Source organism: Alligator mississippiensis, chromosome 1, assembly GCF_030867095.1.
Source record: "Alligator mississippiensis isolate rAllMis1 chromosome 1, rAllMis1, whole genome shotgun sequence".
Lineage (NCBI taxonomy): Eukaryota > Metazoa > Chordata > Crocodylia > Alligatoridae > Alligator > Alligator mississippiensis.
Window position 1 is genome coordinate 314,440,094 of NC_081824.1, and position 20,822 is coordinate 314,460,915.

Genomic DNA, 20,822 nt, shown 5'->3' on the forward strand with positions numbered 1-20,822 from the left:
CCTCAAGCAGCTGCTTGGGTCCCTTCCAGCTCTACCAGCCCCATGCACTGTGGGACCTCTACCACTCATGGAATTGGGCACCCATGCTGCCTTCTGCAGCACCAAGGTCCCAGCTGTTCCCAGACCTCAAAAGCCTTGTGCACCAATCTGTGCACTGAGGGTCCTGCCTCGTGCCAGGTTGAAGACCAGTGCTGCTTCATGCAGCCACCGAGGTGTTGTCCACTTCCACAAGGCTGGTGATGCAGCCACCTGCTGCTCCCTGCTAGGTGGCAGCATCTTCTGGGTGCTTCTGGGGCAACTGCTTCGCCCCACTGGTCAGCTCAACCAGCTCTTCAAAGGCCCCCATCTTCATTGTCCTTTGCTAACAGCTGCCTGTGTGCTGGGTATGCAGGAATTTATCCCTTCTGGAGGCTCCATCCACAGATTGAAAATGGACCAATAGGAAAGCCTTAGGGGTTAGTTCCCTCTCAGGTCCTCTTCTTCATCCTGCCCCTGGGTCAGGGCAGGGAAAGTTTGCTTCCTGCCTCCTCTCAGTTGATGGAAATGCTCCACCAATCGGCCTGAGCCATTTCAGGCTCAAATTAACAAGCAAGTCTGCTGGTGAGCCCACTGGCCAGCCTGCCACACAAGTGTAGACATTCCACAACTTTTCTATGTAGTTTCCTCCAATGCCTGACCAGCCTCATAATCAAATAGTTCCTCCTAATTGCTAACCTAAATTTCTTCTGCTGCAGCTTGAGGTTACTGATCCTAGTCTTGTCCCCTGTGGCCACAAAGAAAAGTCCATCTTCATTCTCTCTATAATTACCCTTCAGGTATTTGATGTCTGTTATCAAATCTGCCACAGTCTTCTGTTCTTCTCCAGTTCTTTCAAACTTTCCTCATAGATCTGTCTTCCCAGGCCGCTAATCATCTTTATCGCTCTGGGCTTTACTCTCCCCACTCTGTCCACATCCTTCTTGAAGTATGGGGCCCAAAATATGCCATAGTACTCCAAGTGAGGCCTTATTGGTGCTGAAGAGAGCAAAAGAATCACTTCCCTTGATTTGCAAGTGACACTCCTGTTAATACAATCCAGGAATGCTGTTGGGTTTTTTTGCAACAAGTTGCTTTTGGCTCATATATAGCTTATGGTCCACTGGAATTCACAGTTCCTTCTCTTCAGTACTGCACCTGAACCAGTCATTCCCCATTTTGTATTTGCACATGCAGTTATTTCATCCTAAGTGCAGGGACTTTGCACTCTGCCTTGTTGAATCTAATTAACTGCAGATCATTTCTCCAGTCTATCCAGGTCATTATGGATCTTAGCCCTACCCTCTGTAGTATTTGCAACTCCACCCAACTGGGTATCACCTACACATTTGCTAAGCGTCTACTCAATCCAATCATCCAAATAATTAATGAAGGCATCGAATAGTACCAGACCCAAGGCAGACCCCTGGGGAGCCATACTTGATACATTTCCCAACTAGTCATTGAGCCATTAATGACAAGGCATTGAGCATGATTATCCAATCAGTTTCGTATCCTTGTTACAGTACTTTTTTCTGTATTTCCTTAACTTGTTAATAAGAATGTCATGGGAGACAGTGTCCAAAGCCTTGCTAAAGTCAAGGAATATCACATCAACTGCTCTATCCCCACCAACAGAGTTAGGGACCAGGGCATGTACAGTCAGGGATGGTTATATAACTAAAAGGAAAAGTCTAGGATTGAGTTCCCGAGGATCTCTGGGTGCAGAGATGTTAAAAGTCAGAACAGGAGTCAGAAGCTAAAACTAGAGCAAGTATGTGCCAGAATCAGGAGCCAGAGCCAGGTTCACAATTGCCAGGAGTCAGGACCAGAATCAGGAGCCAAAGCCAGAGTCAAAACCAGAAATCTGATATGTGAAGCAAGGAAGCATATGAGGGTCATGAACAAGTAAATAAATCTTTGCCTGGACAGAGGATTTCAGCCTATGCCTAGACTTCAAAGGCTGGAGTGGGTCTATGGCCTCTCTGATCGCTCCTCAAGGCCCAGGCCAAAGATCCAGGTTTGCTGCAGGTGAAGCATAATCCCCTGCATCCTCTGGGGATGAATTGCTCTGAGTCTCTGATTGGGACCAGCTGGGCCCAGAGCCCTAATCTGACTGTCCTGATCACCTTGTTTTCCTCTAAGTGCTTCACAGCAGATTCTTTGAAGATCTGCTCCATGATCCTTCCAGATGACTGGTGTGTAATTCCCTGGATGTTCCTTTCTTCCCTTTCTTAAAGATGGGCACCATATTTGCCATTTTCCAGTCATCTGGGACCTCATCTGACCTCCATGAGTTTTCAAAGAGAATAGCTAAAGGATCTAACATTAGCTCAGCCAATTCCTTCAGCACCCTAGAGTGCATAGCATCTGGCCCTGCTTGCCTGAAAGCATGTGGCTTCTCTAAGTAATCCCTAACCTGTTCTTCTGCTACCCTCACTGTCTGTCTCTTTCCCTATCTTTGATGCCAACTACATTTGTCATGTGGTAGATACCTCTATTTGTGAAGACTAAAGATATTAAATGCTTTAGTTTTCTTTGCATCATCTGTATCTAGATTGCCTTCTGCCTTCCTGTTTCCTTGGTCTTCCTCTTATTTTTAGCATTCCTTTTTACTGCCTTATGTCCTTGGCAAGTTGCATCTCAAATTATTCCTTGGCTTTCCTAATTTTCTCCCTATGTATGTGTGATAATATTATGCTCTTCGCAAGTACTATGACTAAGTTTGCACTTTTAGTAAGATTCCTTTTTGAGCTGCAACTCTTTGAAAAGATTGCTGTTTAGCCAGGCTGGCTTCCAATTGCACTCCCCATTCTTCTGTCACACTGGGATAAATTGCTTCTGTGCTGTTAAAGGATGTCCTTAAGGTGTAGCCAGCTCTTCTAAATCATTTTACCTCTCAGACTTCTGTCCACTAGTTCCCTCAGTTTGCTAAAGTCTGCTTTTCTGATGTCCACTCGGTGGCCTTCCTTCCTCCCCTTAGGATCTTGAGCACTATCATTTTATGGTCATTTTCACATCAGTTGCTTTCCTCCTTCACATTCTCAAACAATTCCTTCCTGTTTATGAAAAGCAAGTTGAGTAGAGTGTCCTTCCTAGTTGGTCTGTCTACCACCTGTATCAAAAAGCTATCCATAACACACACAAATAATTTTCTGGATTCCTTCAAGTCTTGCAATTTGGAAGCTTCCCTCAATTCTTTGAAAGGAGGATTCATAGAATCATAGAAAATTAGGGTTAGAAGGGACCTCAGGAGCCATCTAGTCCAACCTCCTGCTTAAAGCAGGACAATCCCCAACTAAATCAGCCCAGCCAAATCTTGGTCTAGCCAGGTCTTAAAAACTTCCAAGGATGGAGATTACAGCACCTCTCTGGGTAACCTGTTCAAGTGTTTCACTACCCTCCTAGTGAGAATTTTTTCCTAATAGCTAACCTAAACTTCCCTTCCTGCAACTTGAAACCATTGCTCCTCGTTCTGTCATCTGCCACCTCTGGGAACAGACTGGCTTCATCTTCCCTGTTTCCTTTTCTCTAGAGTAAATAAGCCCAGTTTCCTCAGTCTTTCCTTATAAGGCATGTCCCCTAGCCCCCTCATCATTTTTTTTTGCCCTCTGCTGTACTCTCTCCAATTTGTCCACATCCTTTCTGTAGTGGGGGACCCAAAACTTAACACAGTACACCAGATGTGGCCTCACCAGTGCTGAATAGAGGGAAATCATTCACTTCATCCTCCTGGTTTGATGGCCTATAACAGATGCCCACCATAACTTCTCTCCTCTTTTTTTCTTTTCTTTCTCTTTATACCCATGCATGACCATACTCCAATCATGTAAACTCTCTCCACATCTCTGTAATTCCAGTTACATCATATTTTTGTGATTGTGCCAAGACCTCCACTGCTTCCTGGACAATTTAAGGTATGCAAAGTACGGATTATATAAAATAATCTGAAATACATTGGAGTAACCTTGATAGCTATTGGGTTGAAGATACCTAGGAACATTAGTTTGCAATGCATTATGTCCTCCTGATAAACCACTTCAAAACTGCTTATGTAAATATAAAAACACCGCTAAGTGCACTGGTACACTTGCACCCCCCTTTGATTCCTGCTCCACCTAAAGCCAACTGCCTGGAAGTGGCTAAAGAATTTATTGTCAAACGATGCTTAGAGAGTTGCTTGGCTCAATGGATCATTATGATCTACCTGATCCCTTCTAAACTCTTCATTCCACAGATGCTAATGACCCTCTCTTCTTTTTACTGGTCTTGACAAAGCTGTCCTTTGTTCTGCAATTCTTCTGTCTGTTAGCTGCTCCTGGTAATAAAGCTCCTATTTCACAGACCTGCAGATTGTTTATAACTCATTCCAATGAAGTTATATTTGTTTTGTTCCTGTTTAATCTTAAACTAAATAATACAGCCATAGGAACTTAGCATATCAATAAAGCTTCTATTTCATTTTTAACTGAAAAACCTGTGTTTACATGTGATGATGCACCTCACCATCTGCATCCCCCTTTTCAAACTTCTAGATCTGTCCATGAGGTGACTGCTTTAGGCTGTGTTATCACTTTTACTAGCAAATTGAGATTTTAGAGCACCAGATAAACAACTGCAAACACCTAAATTCATTATAGCCTAGAGTCCAACACCTGTCCAGTGACTGGATATCCTTATGCAAGGACATAACCAAATGGGGTTAAATAGAAGAACACGGTTGAAAAAGGAATAAATACTTTGACATTTGCAATGATACTCTGGGCTGTAAAAAACTAAGAGGAGGGATTATTTTTGCATCCTTTTGAATGGCCATGTGTGTGCTATTTCTATCAATTAAACCATGTTGCTATTAATCTACAATTATCACACAACATTTTGGAACTGGTCCAGTAGCAGGAAATGATGTATACAGACCCCAAGAGGACTATTTATAGAATGTGTCCAGTTGTAAAAAGATAAAGGAAATGTTTCCATTGCATTTCCATTTGCAAAACAGATTCTAGGGAAGTCAGCTATCCCCAGCCCCCAAAATAAAAAAAAAAAACTAAATTGTTGGTCATGCCCAATGCAGACACAGAAAAGAGGCTTAAAGTTGACATCTTACTAAAAACACAGAAAGATACAAGAGTGATCATTCGAATTTAGGGTAGTGCATTATCTTCTCTTCATTGACTGTTTTCTTGTATATTATAAAAATGTTTCTGAGTCCCTTCATTTGCTCATTCTTGTAAAACACAGGTCTGTCAAGGCAGCTGGACATGTGAGTTTTATTCATAGATTCATATGCATAGATTCATAGATGTTAGGGTCGGAAGGGACCTAAATAGATCATAGAGTCCGACCCCCTGCATAAGCAGGAAAGAGTGCTGGGTCTAGATGACCCCAGCTAGATGCTCATCTAACCTCCTCTTGAAGACCCCCAGGGTAGGGGAGAGCACCACGTCCCTTGGGAGCCCGTTCCAGACCTTGGCCACTCGAACTGTGAAGAAGTTCTTCCTAATGCCCAATCTAAATCTGCTCTCTGCTAGCTTGTGGCCATTGTTTCTTGTAACCCCCGGGGGCGCCTTGGTGAATAAATACTCACCAATTCCCTTCTGTGCCCCCGTGATGAACTTAAAGGCAGCCACAAGGTTGCCTCTCAACCTTCTCTTGCGGAGGCTGAAAAGGTCCAGTTTCTCTAGTCTCTCCTCATAGGGCTTGGTCTGCAGGCCCTTGACCATACGAGTTGCCCTTCTCTGGACCCTCTCCAGGTTATCCGCATCCTTCTTGAATTGTGGCGCCCAGAACTGCACGCAGTACTCCAACTGTGGTCTGACCAGCGCCCGATAGAGGGGAAGTATCACCTCCTTGGACCTATTTGTCATGCATCTGCTGATGCACGATAAAGTGCCATTGGCTTTTTTGATGGCTTCGTCACACTGCCGGCTCATGTTCATCTTGGAGTCCACTAGGACTCCAAGATCCCTTTCCACCTCTGTGCCACCCAGCAGGTCATTCCCTAGGCTGTAGGTGTGCTGGACATTTTTCCTCCCTAGGTGCAGCACTTTGCATTTCTCCTTGTTGAACTGCATCCTGTTGTTTTCTGCCCACTTGTCCAACCTATCCAGGTCTGCCTGCAGCTGTTCCCTGCCCTCCAGCATGTCCACATCTCCCCATAGCTTTGTGTCACCTGCAAACTTGGACAGACTACATTTCACTCCCTCGTCCAAGTCACTGATGAAGACATTAAAGAGTATCGGTCCAAGGACCTAGCCCTCCGGGACCCCACTGCCCACACCCTTCCAGGTCGAGACCAACCCATCCACCACGACTCTCTGGGTGCGGCCCTCTAGCCAATTCGCCACCCACCGGACTGTGTAGTCATCCAAGTCACAGCCTCTTAACTTGTTCACCAGTATGGGGTGGGATACCGTATCGAAGGCCTTCCTGCAGTCTAAGTATACGACATCCACCCCTCCTCCTGTGTCCAGGCATTTCGTAACCTGGTCATAGAAAGAGACTAGATTGGTCAGGCATGATCTGCCCGCCACAAACCCGTGCTGGTTTCCCCTCAGCATAATTTGCCCTGCTGGGCTCTCACAAATGTGAGCCTTGATAATTTTTTCAAAGACTTTACCAAGGATGGAGGTGAGACTGACTAGCCTATAGTTGCCCGGGTCCTCCTTCCTCCCCTTCTTGAAAATGGGGACCACGTTAGCCCTTTTCCAGTCCTCCGGGACTTGGCCCGTGCACCACAAGCGTTCGAATATTCCCGCCAGTGGCTGTGCAATGATGTCAGCCAGTGCCTTCAGCACCCTCGGATGGAGCTCATCTGGGCCTGCCGACTTAAAGGCATCCAGTTCTTCCAAGTGACTCTGCACCATCTCAGGATCTATGCATGGAAGTCTGGCGCCTTGCTGCTGCCTCTCTACAACCCCAGTGAGAGACTTGTCGTGCCCCTCTCTTAGGAACAGAGGCAAAGAACTCGTTGAGGAGTTCAGCCTTGTCCCCCCTGTCTGTCACCAATTGTTTCTGCCCATTTAGCAGGGGTCCTATTCCTCCCTGGGCCTTCCTTTTACTCCCTATATATCTAAAAAACAATTTCTTGTTGTCTTTTACTTGGGTTGCCATCCTCAGCTCCATGGTAGCTTTGGCCCGTCTAACTGCCTCCCTACAAGCACGAGCAGAGGAGGTATATTCATCTTTAGTGATCTCACCTTGTTTCCACTTTTTATGTGCTCCCCTTTTGGCCCTTAGGCTGCCCTGGATTTCTCTGGTCAGCCATGGAAGCCTCCTGGCCCCTTTCCCTCTTTTGCCTCGCTCGGGGATCATCTTGCTTTGTGCCCGAAGGATTGTTTCCTTAAGGCACAGCCACCCTTCTTGGGCTCCCATCCCTTCAAAACTCCTACTCTGCAGTGCGTCCTTGACTAATCGCCTGAGTTCATTGAGATCAGCTTTCCTAAAGTCTAGCACTTTCACCCTACTAGTTACCTTACCCACTCGACGTCTTATGTTGAATTCTATTATTAGGTGATCACTGTCTCCCAAATGGCTACCGATCTGGAGGTCCCCTACCATGTCATCCCCTGTTGCCAATACCAGATCCAGTATGGCATTCCCCCTAGTGGGATCATGTACTTCCTGTGTCAGGTGGAGGTCCTGTACACAGGTTAGAAACCTGCATGAGCGATGGGACTTTGCTGTCTGCGTCTCCCAGCAGATGTCCGGGTAGTTTAGGTCCCCCATGACTACCACCTCTTTAGCTTTTATGGTCTCCGAGAGTTGCCTCAGGAGCCCCGCATCTATTTCTTCCCCTTGGTGTGGGGGTCTGTAGCAGACCCCTACCACCAAATCCCTTTCTCCTTGCCCCCCATGTAGCCTAACCCACAATCCTTCTACTTCCTCAACCTTGGATTCTGTCTTGATGAGGGTTGATGTATATTGCTCACTGACATAAAGTGCAACCCCCCCCCCTCTTTCTTCCCCGACCTGTCCTTTCTGTACAATCTATAGCCCTCAATATGTACCGCCCAGTCGTGGGATGAATCCCACCAGGTTTCTGTTAGCCCCACTAAGTCATAGGTGTTTAGTGCAAGCAGGAGCGCTAGTTCATCCTGCTTGTTCCCCATGCTCCTACCATTAGTATATAGGCACTTGAGCCCTGCGACTGGTGCCTTTGCTGCCCCCCCACTCCGAGTCCCAAGGGGCCCATTGTTTCTTACCTTCTTGTTTCTTACCTGTTCTGTAGTGCTGGTCTCCCCATGGCTTTCAGGTTTCCAGTGCTCTCTTTCTTCAGGCTGGTCTGTCCTTGTGGGTGCCACATGGTTTGGTGGTCCACAGCTTCCCCTGCCCTCGTACTCCCCTCCCCCCAACGAGCCTAGTTTAAAGCCCACCGGAGGAGATCTGCCAACCTAGAAGAAAACACACGCTTACCTTTGGGGGACGAGTGAAGCCTATCCCAGCTGAGCATGTCCCTCGTCGTGATGTGCGGGTCATTGTCCAGGAAGCCGAAGCCTGCCTCGAGACACCACTGCCGAAGCTGCCAGTTGGTTTCTCGGATGCAGTTCTCATGCCGTCTTCCTCGTCCGCTCACTGGTAGGATGGAAGAGAATACCACCTGTGCACCGAACTCCTTCAGCACGCCGCCCAGAGCACTGTAGTCCGCCATCAGGTGATCGGGGGTTCTCCTGGCCGCATCATTAGTACCCACATGGACTAGGACCATGGGGTAGTAATCGGTGGGCTTGATCCTGGCCTGGATTACCTCCGTCACATCCCGAATCTTTGCTCCAGGGAGGCAGTATACCTCTCGTGCTGAGGGGTCCTGGCGACAGATGGGTCCTTCCATACCTCTCAGGATGGAGTCGCCTATGACGAGCACTCGTCGCCTTCTCCTCTGGGTCCTCGTGGATCTCTTGACCTGTTCGGAGTGTGAAGAACGTGGTGTTTCTTTTTGCCCAAGGGTTTCCTCCTCCCCTTCCATCTCCTGCAGGGTTGCCAGGGCCTCGTACCTGTTCACCAGTCGGACTGGAGAAGCTGGTACCGGTTCGCTGCGAGCTGCTCCGGTCCTGGATGTGACCATCTGCCACTCTGCTGTGGAGGGCAGTCCCCGGGCTGCTTCAATAGTCAATTAGCATAAGAAACCATATTTTGGTTATTCCAAAACCTAGGATAGTTTTTTATTGCCAGATCATAAAAAATTAAAATATTTGGGGGGGAGGGTCAGTTTGGACACGAAAAGCTCCAGTGGAGGTCAAAAATGTTCAGTAACCTATTTTATTTGAACAAATAATATCCAGGATGCAATGTCTCATTTCAACATTGTGTGCTAATACCTTTTGAAAATCAGCACTTCAGAAGGCACGTTTAACAGTTGTTGATTTACAATAGAATATTATTAACTATATGCTATGCTATTCATTTCTAGTGAGATTCATGATATGTAATGAATAACGGTCACTCATAAACATAAGACATTTAAGTAAAGTACTCTGAAATAATGATCCTCATCATTCTCCTATTTTCAGCTGTTTTCTGGACTGCCATCATTTGACAAGGTACTTCAGATTTTTTTTCATCAAATTAAGCACAGGTCATTCACATTTTTTTTTCATTTGGCATAATTAGTCGGCCTCCTTCCAGAGTCACAGAATATTATAGTTGTTATCACAAGGACACATAGTCAAAAGAATTAACATATCTCATGCATGAAGGATGTGGACAGATTGAAAAGAGTTCACTGCAGACTGACAAAAATGATTAGGGACCTGGGAAGCAAGACTTATGAGGAAAGGCTGAAAGAACTAGGGTTTTGTCTGGAGACCAGAAGACTAAGAAGGGATTTGATAACAGGCTTCAATTACCTAAAGGGCAGTGATAGACAGAATGGAGATTGTGAGGTCCCTTCCAGCCCTATAAACCTATGAACTGAATTTTAAGTTACCAACAAATTTAGGACTTTGGACAACTTAGTTAACGTCTGTCTGCCTCCATCATTCAAAACTTTAAAACCTGGGCAACAAAAATGTTTTCTGCTGAAAAAAGGCTGCTGAACTGATGCTGAATTTTCCTTTTAAATTAATTTGGGAGGAAGGATGAAGGAATGTGGAAAAAGGTCTTCAGAGACCTATGAAAATACTGGTTGTCATTTTAAATATCCTTATTTATCAAGTCACAAGAGCATCCAGTATTCCACAGGGAGATGCAGTTCCACAAGCTATGAGAAAAAACACTTAATATGGGAACAATAGGATAAATAAATACTATTTCAGTCCATTTATAAAACATTTGAACAAAGGCAAAATATCTATGAATAACAATTAATAGGACATTTTGGCCATAAAACTCTGGGCCATAACAAACTCTGGAAGTTGAGGGTGAACAGCACTTAGAAGAATACTTACCTCCTTGAAGGACAGAATTTGTTTCTCCAAGCATAGAAAATAGATATCACTGATATCTCTGTGTAGTAGCTGAAGATGAATACTGAGTTGAATGGTCACTGCTGTAGTGGGCAACTGGGTATCCTTTAGTAATGCTGCTTAGGTCATGCATGGAAATTGTGCTTGTGCCAACTCTCTTACCATTTCTGAAGGAATGCTGAGTGTATGAGATTTTTCCCCTCTTTTTCTACACCTGAAAAACAATACTGCTACTTGGATGATATTTCATTTTCCTAAAACAGGGTAATTAGTACTGTGTCATCAGCTACCCATATTTTATCAAAGCTGTTTTATGCCATATTAGAAGTTAATATTCTTTGCAATTGCTTATGACCCTGCTATTGCATAGTTTTTCACTTAATGTCATGAGACACAGTCCTCAATAAAACCAGTCAGCAGAAAATATAAGTTGAGTTAACCTTTAGCATAGATGTATAGCCTTAATAAAACTGAGGTAAATAACAGCAGAATAATAATCATCCTTGTGTAGTTGAACCCAGCAGAAAAAAATGTTAGACGAGATAGATTCTATTAGGGGTAAGGAGCTGATCTTAAGAAACCAAAATAAGCTCGCTCCCAGTTCCACACAACAGATTCTTATATAGTTAAAACCTCCCCATTAATACAGAATCCCATTCGTTCAATTTAAATTTTTGAATAAGTTATTCAGTGATTTTTTTCTCTCTTTCTTTCTGGCTGATAAAATGTATATTGTAAGTGTTCTTTTTTATTCTTTGCATTCTTAAGGAGGGTGTCTTGTGACTGATTTATTACTTGTCATGATGTAATTTGTTTCTACTAAATACTTTGTTTTATTAAATGCTTTTTGTCGTATAGATGTCACCTCTTCATGTCATGTTTTCATGTCTGTAGTGTATAGACTAATATTAAAATTAGTATTAACATGCCTATTATGTACATGATTTTTTGGCATTTTCCATGTTTGTCTTTTTTAATGTTCCCACAGTTATAAATTTTGATTGTAGCTAATTCTGTACCTTAATTCCACAACTTATTCCTTCTATCTTCTTTGAATCTCTCAAAATTATTCCAAACTGTAGCTATTGTCTTTTGAGCAACTCATTTCTCTCTTGCCTCCATCCTTCTAATGCCCATTTAATTTCATGCAAACATTTCAAGTCTGTGGGTGTGTCTACACATGAAATGCAGGCAAAGCAATAAACTCTGGTTTTTATTGCACCAGAGTTCATTGATCCCAAGTGTTATGTTTTCACATGTGCCCAGGAACACAGCACATTGTGCCAAAAAAGAGCAGCCCTGACTGGTAGTTAGCCTAGGAGGTCAGCCTGCTAACCCAGAGCTGCTCCAACCTTGCTCAATGTGCTGCGGAAGGGCTGGCTGCAGCACAGGGCTGCTCCAGTGCAGGGCTAGCCAGCAGGCAACCCCACACTGAAGCACCCTCATGCCCCAACCAGCCCCATCTGTGTCTACATGTGTGTTGTTGTGCGCTAAAGAATGCTGCCGCAAGATAGTACTTGTATTTACAAGTACTAACTTGCAGAGATGTTAATTAGTTTCCTGCAGCCTGATAGGGGTGCACATGTAGACATTGTCGACTTTACTGCGAAGCTAATTAGACAGCTCCACAGTGAATGTCTTCTGTAGATGCACCCTATAAATACGGTTCTGGTCCTGACAGCTAAGACACAAAATTCCGATGAAAACTGCTTATAAAAACAAAGGAGATTATAAATTATGGTTATGAAATGAACTTCAAAAGATGTTAATCTTAATGAAGTATTGTATGAAATGAAAAGCTCCTTGAAAAATTCAGAGAATTTACCAAAACTAACAAGCAATTTGATGACTTGCTTCCTACTTTTGTTATCATTATTTATTTTCTATCCCACTTCCATATTCCTTAAACAATTGTAATTTTGTAGTTCTGGATTCTGAAAAATATAATTTTAAAATCTAGATCAGTGTGTTTTAATAATGTGAAATAAGTGAGTGAGAAAAGCAATATACAAAGCATGTAGGTCTGAATTTAGAACATAACTTTATTGATCATGTAAGGTACAAGAACCAAAAAAACACTTTTAGTTAACTGGAAGCATGCAAGTGTCCTTTGAGAATGGAGTAATAGAATAACAAACCTAAAGATTCTGTGGGTGCATCTACATTAGTGCGAATCGTGCAATACAATAAGACTCCGGCAGTCTGTGCTGGAGTTTATTGCTCTTGGGCACTGCATTTATACATGCACCTGGGACCACAACACATTGAGCCAGGTCAAAGCAGCCCTGGCTGGAAGAAGGGTCAGGGGGTCAGCCTGCCAGCCCAGGGCTGCTCTGACCCAGCTCAGCGTGCTGGGGAACGAGGGTGGTGGGGGGTGGTGGGGAACAATGGTACTCCAGTGTGGGGCTAGCCAGGTGGCAGCCCCCTCACTGAAACACCCTCATACTCCAGCCAACCCCATCAGCATCTACACATGCATTGCAGCACGCTAAGTAACACAGCTGCAGGATAGTACTTGTGTTTACAAGTACTAACCTACTATGGAGTCAATTAGTTTACTGTGGCCTAATAGGGCCGCATGTGTAGAAGCTGAGACTTTACTGTGGAGATAATTGGGCAACTCTACAGTAAACTCTCTTGTAGATGCACCCTGTGTGACATGAATTAATATATTACCATGCATTGCATTGTGATACCAACCACACCGAGAACTACTTCAAGAAAGAATGAGACAAGAAGGGGCATAGAATTACTTGCAGTAGATAACACGCAAGTGTGACTATTCTCACTGTTACCAATATTAATATTTAGAGTGTACTATAAACATAAACAGAGATTTAAATAGTTAATCATAGAGTTCACATGTATACCTGGGACTACAGCACATGGAGCTGGGGCAGAGCAGGCCTAGCTGGCAGGGAATCCAGGGGGTCAGCCTGCCAGCCCAGCTGCTCCAACCCAACTTGACATACTGCAGAGGGGCTGGCTGGGGCATGAGGGTGCTCCAGTGAAGGGCTAGCCAGCAGGCAGCCCCCACAATGGAGCACCTTTGTGCCCCAGCTAGCCCCATCAGTGTCTATATGTACATTGCTGTGCACTAAATAATGCTGCCATAGGATAGTACTTATGTTTACAAGAACTACCCTACATTGGAATTAATTAGTTTACTACAGACTAATAGGGCCGCATGTGTAGATGCTGAGACTTTACTATGGAGCTATATAGACAGCTTTGCAGTAAACATCTTGTGTAGATATGCCCATTAAGTACCAAAAGGTTTTATGAAGGGCATGTCTTGGTGATTTAAAAGCCAATCTCAAGTGATTAAAAAACCCCAAAATAATTAGGCTTTTTTTAGATTGTGACCATAGACTGTTACTTTATGTTTTTCTTTTTTCTTTTTTTCAATTTGTGGTATTTTAGTGTCAATTTTGTGTGCACCATAGCTAGTTTTCAGTGCTGCCGTTCTTTCTGTTGATGGCTTAAGCAAATCAAATAATGGTTTTAAAGAGATTTTTTCCTATAAAAAATATTAGTTAAAGGAATATATAATACTATTGGCCTTAAATGATTTATGTTTTCACTTGTCCTTTGGGACCTAGTAGAAACTGTAACAATCTGCCCTGTGTAAAGGTTCACCCAGATATATACTGTTTGACCTACACTAAAGAACTTTTTTATGACATAGTCACAATTCCAGCCCCAACTTCTCCTTATTCTAGCTAAAAGTATCATTGATCATTGATTGAAACATATTCTGGTAAAGTATACTTTACAGACCATGATTTGTCTTATGAATTTAATTAACTCAAATTCTTTGGAATAAAAATGATAGTATTTATCATTTACATATGTATTTGTCTGATAAAAAATTATTAAGAATTGAGTTGGTCACATCTTTTCTTCATATTGATTTTTAGCAAGAGAATCCAAATTAATCTTTTGTCAAAAATCCATCCTCATTTTCAATCAGTTGTATAATTGAACAAAAACAATACATTCAGTGTTACAATTAAAAATAGAAAATGTGCGCTATTTTTCCCATTTTCATGTCAGCTCTAATAAAGTACTTAAATTAACAGACCTGGCCATTGCAGGCCAAATTCTGGCTTTAAATATCTTCACAGATTTTCCGTCGACTTTGAGGGAAGCTACAAGCCTCAGCTGCAGAGCAAAACAGAGCATGCTGTTGTATACAAGAAAAGTGAAACTTAAGAAAGCAAGCTCTTCATAGCCCTTAAAGTAGCACTAGAAACAATAGTCAAGTTGGCAGTCTTGATGGCTTCAAAAAATACAAATCTGTATTTTTCACAGGATCACATTATGGCAAAATACATTCACATTGGCACACTATTCTGTAACTCAATGCCATGTAACCACTAACCAGTATTGACAGCAGCTTAAAAAATATATATCCCTTATTAACACACACACACACACACACACACACACACACACACACACACACACATTCTAAAAGAGCTTTAAAACATTAACTAATTGTAATATGTTCTGTGTTTATAATATTTATGAATAACACTTATGTAGAATAATAGAAAACATAGGTCTGGAAAGGATCCCAAAGGTCCATATCTCCTTGCCCAGGATCACTGGTCTAAATTATTCCAGACAAATGTTGGTCTAATCTATACTTAACATTTCTAATGGTGGAGATTCCATATGGATCCATATTCTATATTAATATTATATGGCTGTGTATTAGCCACCTGCTAGCTGTAAAAAAACTGAATTGCATTTAGTAGTGTTGAATTGATGTTGCAGCAAAGATGGTCCAGGAAATGTGTGAGGAGCAGGGCTTTTTGTTGATATGTTTTACTGAATGAACTGAATAGTTGGGAGAGAATTAGAGATTCGGGGAACAAAGTACTTTTCCTCAGGTCACTGGTTTTAGCGGTTTTAATGCAACAGAATCTACCCCATCCCAAAGGATAAAATATGCACAAACTTCAAAGCTTCATTGTGATGCTTTACTGTACCTGACTAATAAGTCAACTCTGCAGTAAAGCACACGTGCAGGTGCATGATGTGTGCCTGTGTGTAGGAAATAGGGAGAAAGAGAGAGAGAGCGCTAGAGTGACAGCAAGAGTGAAAGTGAGCTGGCTCAGCTATATGAAGTAATTACTCATGACTTTAAATAACTTTATGCAGGTATTGAGGGCAGTCCTTAGCAGGTGATTTTCTTTAGATGCTTTGATAAAAGCAAATAAAAATATATAAGCTGCTCACTGACCTGATTCTTTCTTGAAGTTGTGGTTATGGATTCTATAAAGTCTAAACCAAGGAAAATAAAAAATGATTCAAGTTTTAGAAGGGGCGGGGAGGGGACAACGGGGGAAAGCGGTGCACGGGGTAGAGCCAGGTTCTACTTGATGCCTTTACTTCTGTGTCTGTTGCTTTTCATAATAATATGAGGAAGGTACACTTGTACAATAGGGTCTAAATATGCAAGGATATACATGTACATAATGAAGCTAAGACTAGTTACTAAAACACAGAACACAGTGAGCACCATTAGAAGGTTCATAAATTATTTCAACAAATATACATATTAATGTGCATCTGTTCTTTAAATACACTGTTGTTATTTTCTTTCATTAATTTTTACGGTAACAATAGTGGTAATAGCTGTCATTTTTACGAATGGACTATCTTTGTTCTGTGCCTTAACGTCTTCAAGTAATATTCTTTTTTGTTGAACTCCTTTCTAATCTAATCTCAAAGATGATTTCATGTTTTTGCTTTGTGTATGTATGTAAAGAGATCAAAATGCTCTCCATATATATTTTTTTTATCAGTTTAAGAAAAATACACTCTAGTTACTGAAACTTGGCTTGTCTGGCTAAATAGGCAGGTTTCATGACTGCCTCATCTCTTCTGTCCCCAGAAAAAAACATTAAATCAACATTAGCCAATAGCTTTCTTCTGAGACTATACAGTTCCTGAATCTTTGTCCTCATAAAAAGTCTTCATTGACTTATGATATACATGCCAATTATATTCATAATCTCACTCTTCTACGATCTGTGTTCTGCAACTTGACAAGGCATAAGTAAGAATATGAAAAATGTAAAGACAATCACATTTAAAGAGATGCTTGCTAGCTACCAGAATTCTTAACAAATTCAAGAAAAAAGGGATTACAAAAATAGAACAGTTTAAAAGTTATCTAACATTGGTGTGCCTTTCCTAATATGCATCAATGACAGCTAGGTCTTGATTTAGAGACACCAGCACGTTGAGTGCTTAAATCTCCAGCTCATGTCCAGAACCTAAGTCATGCATCCCATATACATTCCAGCCCTGATCCTTCACTGTTCCAAACCTGCTTGGTGTCATGGACTCCTAGGCTGGGTGCAATCTCTGGAACTACTTCAGAATTACCATCCATCCTATTCACTGGACATGTTCCTGCACTCAAAGCCACCAATGGCAATAATAGGTATAGAAGTCTCATTAAAATCTCTGAGGCAAAGGAAAGATTAGTGTCAGTCAGTCTGCAGGATCAAGATTGACTTATATTACTGGTTTAATTTAGATACCCCATCCTATACATGAGCACTGAACTTCTTGGGTTGCTGTTGTCTTCAGCCTAGTTAAGACGGCTATTTTTCATACTGTCACTAGAGCTCAATTATTCAATGCTCTGCTTCTAAAATTGCCATCATCTTATAGTCAATCAGTAACTAGAGGGAAAAGTAGCTATCATTCTTTTATGTAACTAATTAGAATTTTTAGAATAATTAAGATTTTAATTAAAGACATTCCCAGGTGCTGCATTAGCAGCTTGCTGATTCTCTAGGCAAAAAAAAAAAGAAAAAAGAAAAAAAGAAACCTATTTCTATTAGCTAAAATCTACAAGAGCTGTTGGAGGGGGAGAAGAAACTTTGAGGTATATAATCTGGCAACAAGACCCACTTCCTTCTGAGCTGTCAAATTATAATTAACTGACATCATGTTACAACCTCATTGCCTTCTATGAAAAGGTGACTGGTTCTGTGGATGCAGGGAGACGGGTGGATGTGGGGTACCTTTATTTTAGCAAGGCTTTTGATACAGTCTCCCACAACATTCTTCCAGGCAAGGTAAGGAAGTATGGGCTGGATGACTGGACTGTAAAGTGGATAGAAAATAGGCTGGAGCATCGGGGTCAGTGAATTGTAATCAATGACTTGATTCTAGTTGGCAGCTAGTATCAAGTGGTGTGCCCAAGGGGTCAGTCCTTGGGCCGGTTTTGTTCAATGTCTTCATCAACAACCTGGAATATGGTTTAAAGTACACCCTCAGCAATTTGAAGATTATACCAAGCTGGAGGAAGTGGTATATACACTAGAGGGTAGAGCTAGGACTCAGAGTGACCTAGACAGATTGGAGGATTGATTAGGCCACAAGGAATCTCACGAGGTTCAACAAGGACAAGTGCGAAGTCCTGCACTTAGGACAGAACAATCCCATGCACCAGTACAGGCTGGGGGCTGACTGCCTAGGCAGTAGCTCTGCAGAAAAGGACCTGGGGGTTACAGTGAACAGTAAGCTAAATATGAGCCAAAGGTGTCCACTTGTTGCCAAGGCTAATGGCATACTGGGCTGCATCAGTAGGTGTGTTGCCAGTAGGTTAAGGGAAGTAATTATTCCATTCTATTCAATACTGGTGAGGCCACATGTGGAGTATTGTGTTCAGTTTTGGGCCCGCCACTACAGAAAGGATGTGGACAAATTGGAGAGACCCCAGTGAGGGAACTGAGCTTATTTAGTCTTGAGAAGAGAAGACTGATGAGGGATTTAATAGCAACCTTCAACTACCTGAAGGGTGGTTCCAAAAAGGATGGAGCTGGACTGTTCTCAATGGTGGCAGGTGACAGAACAAGGGGCAATGGTCTCAAGTTGCAGCAAGGGAAGTTTAGGTTAGATATTAGGAAGAATATTCTCATTAGGAGGGTAGTAAAACACTGGAACAGGTTACCCAGAGAGGTGGTGGAATCTCCATTTCTGGAGCTTTTTAAGACCTGGCTAGACAAAGCTTTGGCTGGGATGATCTAGTTGGGGATGGTCCTGCTGTGAGCAGGGGGTTGGACTAGATGACCTCCTGAGGTCCCTTTCAACCATCATTTTCTATGATTTACCTGTAATACTTTTCTGAGGAAAACATTTCCCAATTTTCCTATAATCACCGGTAGCATTAACAATTACGATCATAAAGCTTCATGCTTCAATAGAGCTCTAAAAAAGGAATTTCATGTGTAAGAAAGCTTTAAAATGTGTTTGCACTAATGCAGCCTTCACATGTTTTTGGATGGTGGGTGACATTTTGTGGATTATCAGCCCACAAGGGGAATCTTTTTACATATTGCAGGTCCAATGTTAGATATGAAACATCAGTAGGTGCTTTCAGATTATCATCTTCTGCCTCTTCTGTTACATTGTAAATCTTAGTATTTGCAGTAGCCTCAACACCTGAAAGTTGCACACAACAGTTGAATAAAATAATTGCAATTATTTTTCAGATACTTTATCGACAAACACTTTGACCAGCTAGAAAGTTTCTCCTGTATCACAAGATATGATTTATCAAATACATTAATTTATAAGAAAATAAAAACATAGCGAATACAAGTACCTTAAATACTATTTCACTATTTCTGTTTAGAATTTATACCATTATCCAGCTAGCCCCTTTTTGTGTTGACAAGCCTGAGGGACTGAGTGCTTTGGAGGGTCCCTAAGATCTCCGCATTTTAGATTGGCGAGGCTTGCACTGGAAAGCATTTTGTCAATTGTGCTGCCTTGACTAGATCCTGTGCTGCAAGGTTCCATCCAGGTTTATTTGGGGCAGGGTGGTGGAGGATTACTAGGTGCTGTGGAGTCTGGCTCTGTGACCACCCCTACCCATGGTTTCTGGGTGGCTGGGTGCTCTGTGGGCCCCCTAAGAACTCCAAAGCTTTTAAACTCCTGTCCTAAAAGCTGTTTAATCGATTCCACCTTTCTTCTAGTGCCCTGCAGCAGCTGGGTCCCAAGCTCCTTTGGGGTGAGGGAGTGAAAACAGGGGGGTTGCCACATGATGAAAGGGGGGCTGTGTGACTCCCTACTTCTAGGGGGCAGGGTGTATTGGGGGATTCACAAAGATCTCCCCTTTTTTGTTTTTTCAAGACTTGCACTGGAAAGCATTTTAGCAATTTCTCTTCACTGCCTAGACCCTGTGCTATGGGTCTCAGGCTCATTTGAGATGGGTGGTGGAGTGGAGGGGTAGCCACATGCTGGGGGAAGGAATTGCCTGGTCCCTTGCTTGTGGTGTTGGGGTGGGGCAGGGGGCTGCTGTGGTGGCTAGGGTCCTACCAGAGACATGAATTTGACAATGCGGCTTTTCAGGGAAGGGGTTTGAAAAGTTTTGGAGTTCTTGGGAGTCCCCCATCCCCAGCACCACAAGCCAGGTGGTATACATACCCACAGAAAATGGCAATACCTCCACTCTCAATACCAGCTACTTCAAATGAGCCTGAGACCTGCAGCATACTGCACGGAAGTGCAAGTGACAAAATGTCTTCCAGTGCAAGTCTTACAAAAACAAAAAAATACCCCCATAGTTCGGGGCGGGGCAGAGCAGGGATATCCTGGAGCACCCAGTCCCCCTTAAAATCATGAGCAGGTCATCACACAAACCCTCTAGCGATTGGCTACCAAATGAATGCTTAAGTGAACCTGGGACTCCTGTCCAGGGTCCCTAGCAGAAAAGTGAAACTAGCTTTCTGCTTCCCCACCCTAGAGGATTGTGGGTTATATAATCAGTATAATCCTGGCTACATACCAGAGCAGGCCCTTGCCTTGCATGGTTTTGGAGGTGGAAGGTGGGGATCAGTGGAATTTGGGTTACCTAAAGGATTGAACAAAAGCTAAACACAGGAAGGTCTATTTCCACACATAACATAGAATTGATTCAAGGAGGACCAGTTCAAAATAGCACTTGATTTTCCCAGTGTGCTTTTGAAATGTTTCAGGAAGTTTAAATCGCTCTTAAGTGGTATGTACATCTAGACTCCTGGGTTTTGAACTGTATATAGAATGTTCCAAGCATTACATCCCTCCATACCCTTAGAGCCTAGCCCTAAGATGCAGGTATAAGGTATAATCATTGTTCCAATATTTTCTTTTGCTTGTTTATTCTTATATCTCTATCTGTATCTTAGCATACGGTTACTGATTTCTTATGTTTGCTCTTGTTTCTATAACAATTTTTTTTGTTATATTTATAACACACATTGTCAATCATAACTGTGATTTGCATTTGACTTTACAGGCAGACTTCTCCCCAGGAAGGGGGGAATATGTCTTTTCTGAGTGCATAACCAGACAAGCGTGTGATCCTTCTAACTGGTAAAATCTCTTCTGCTA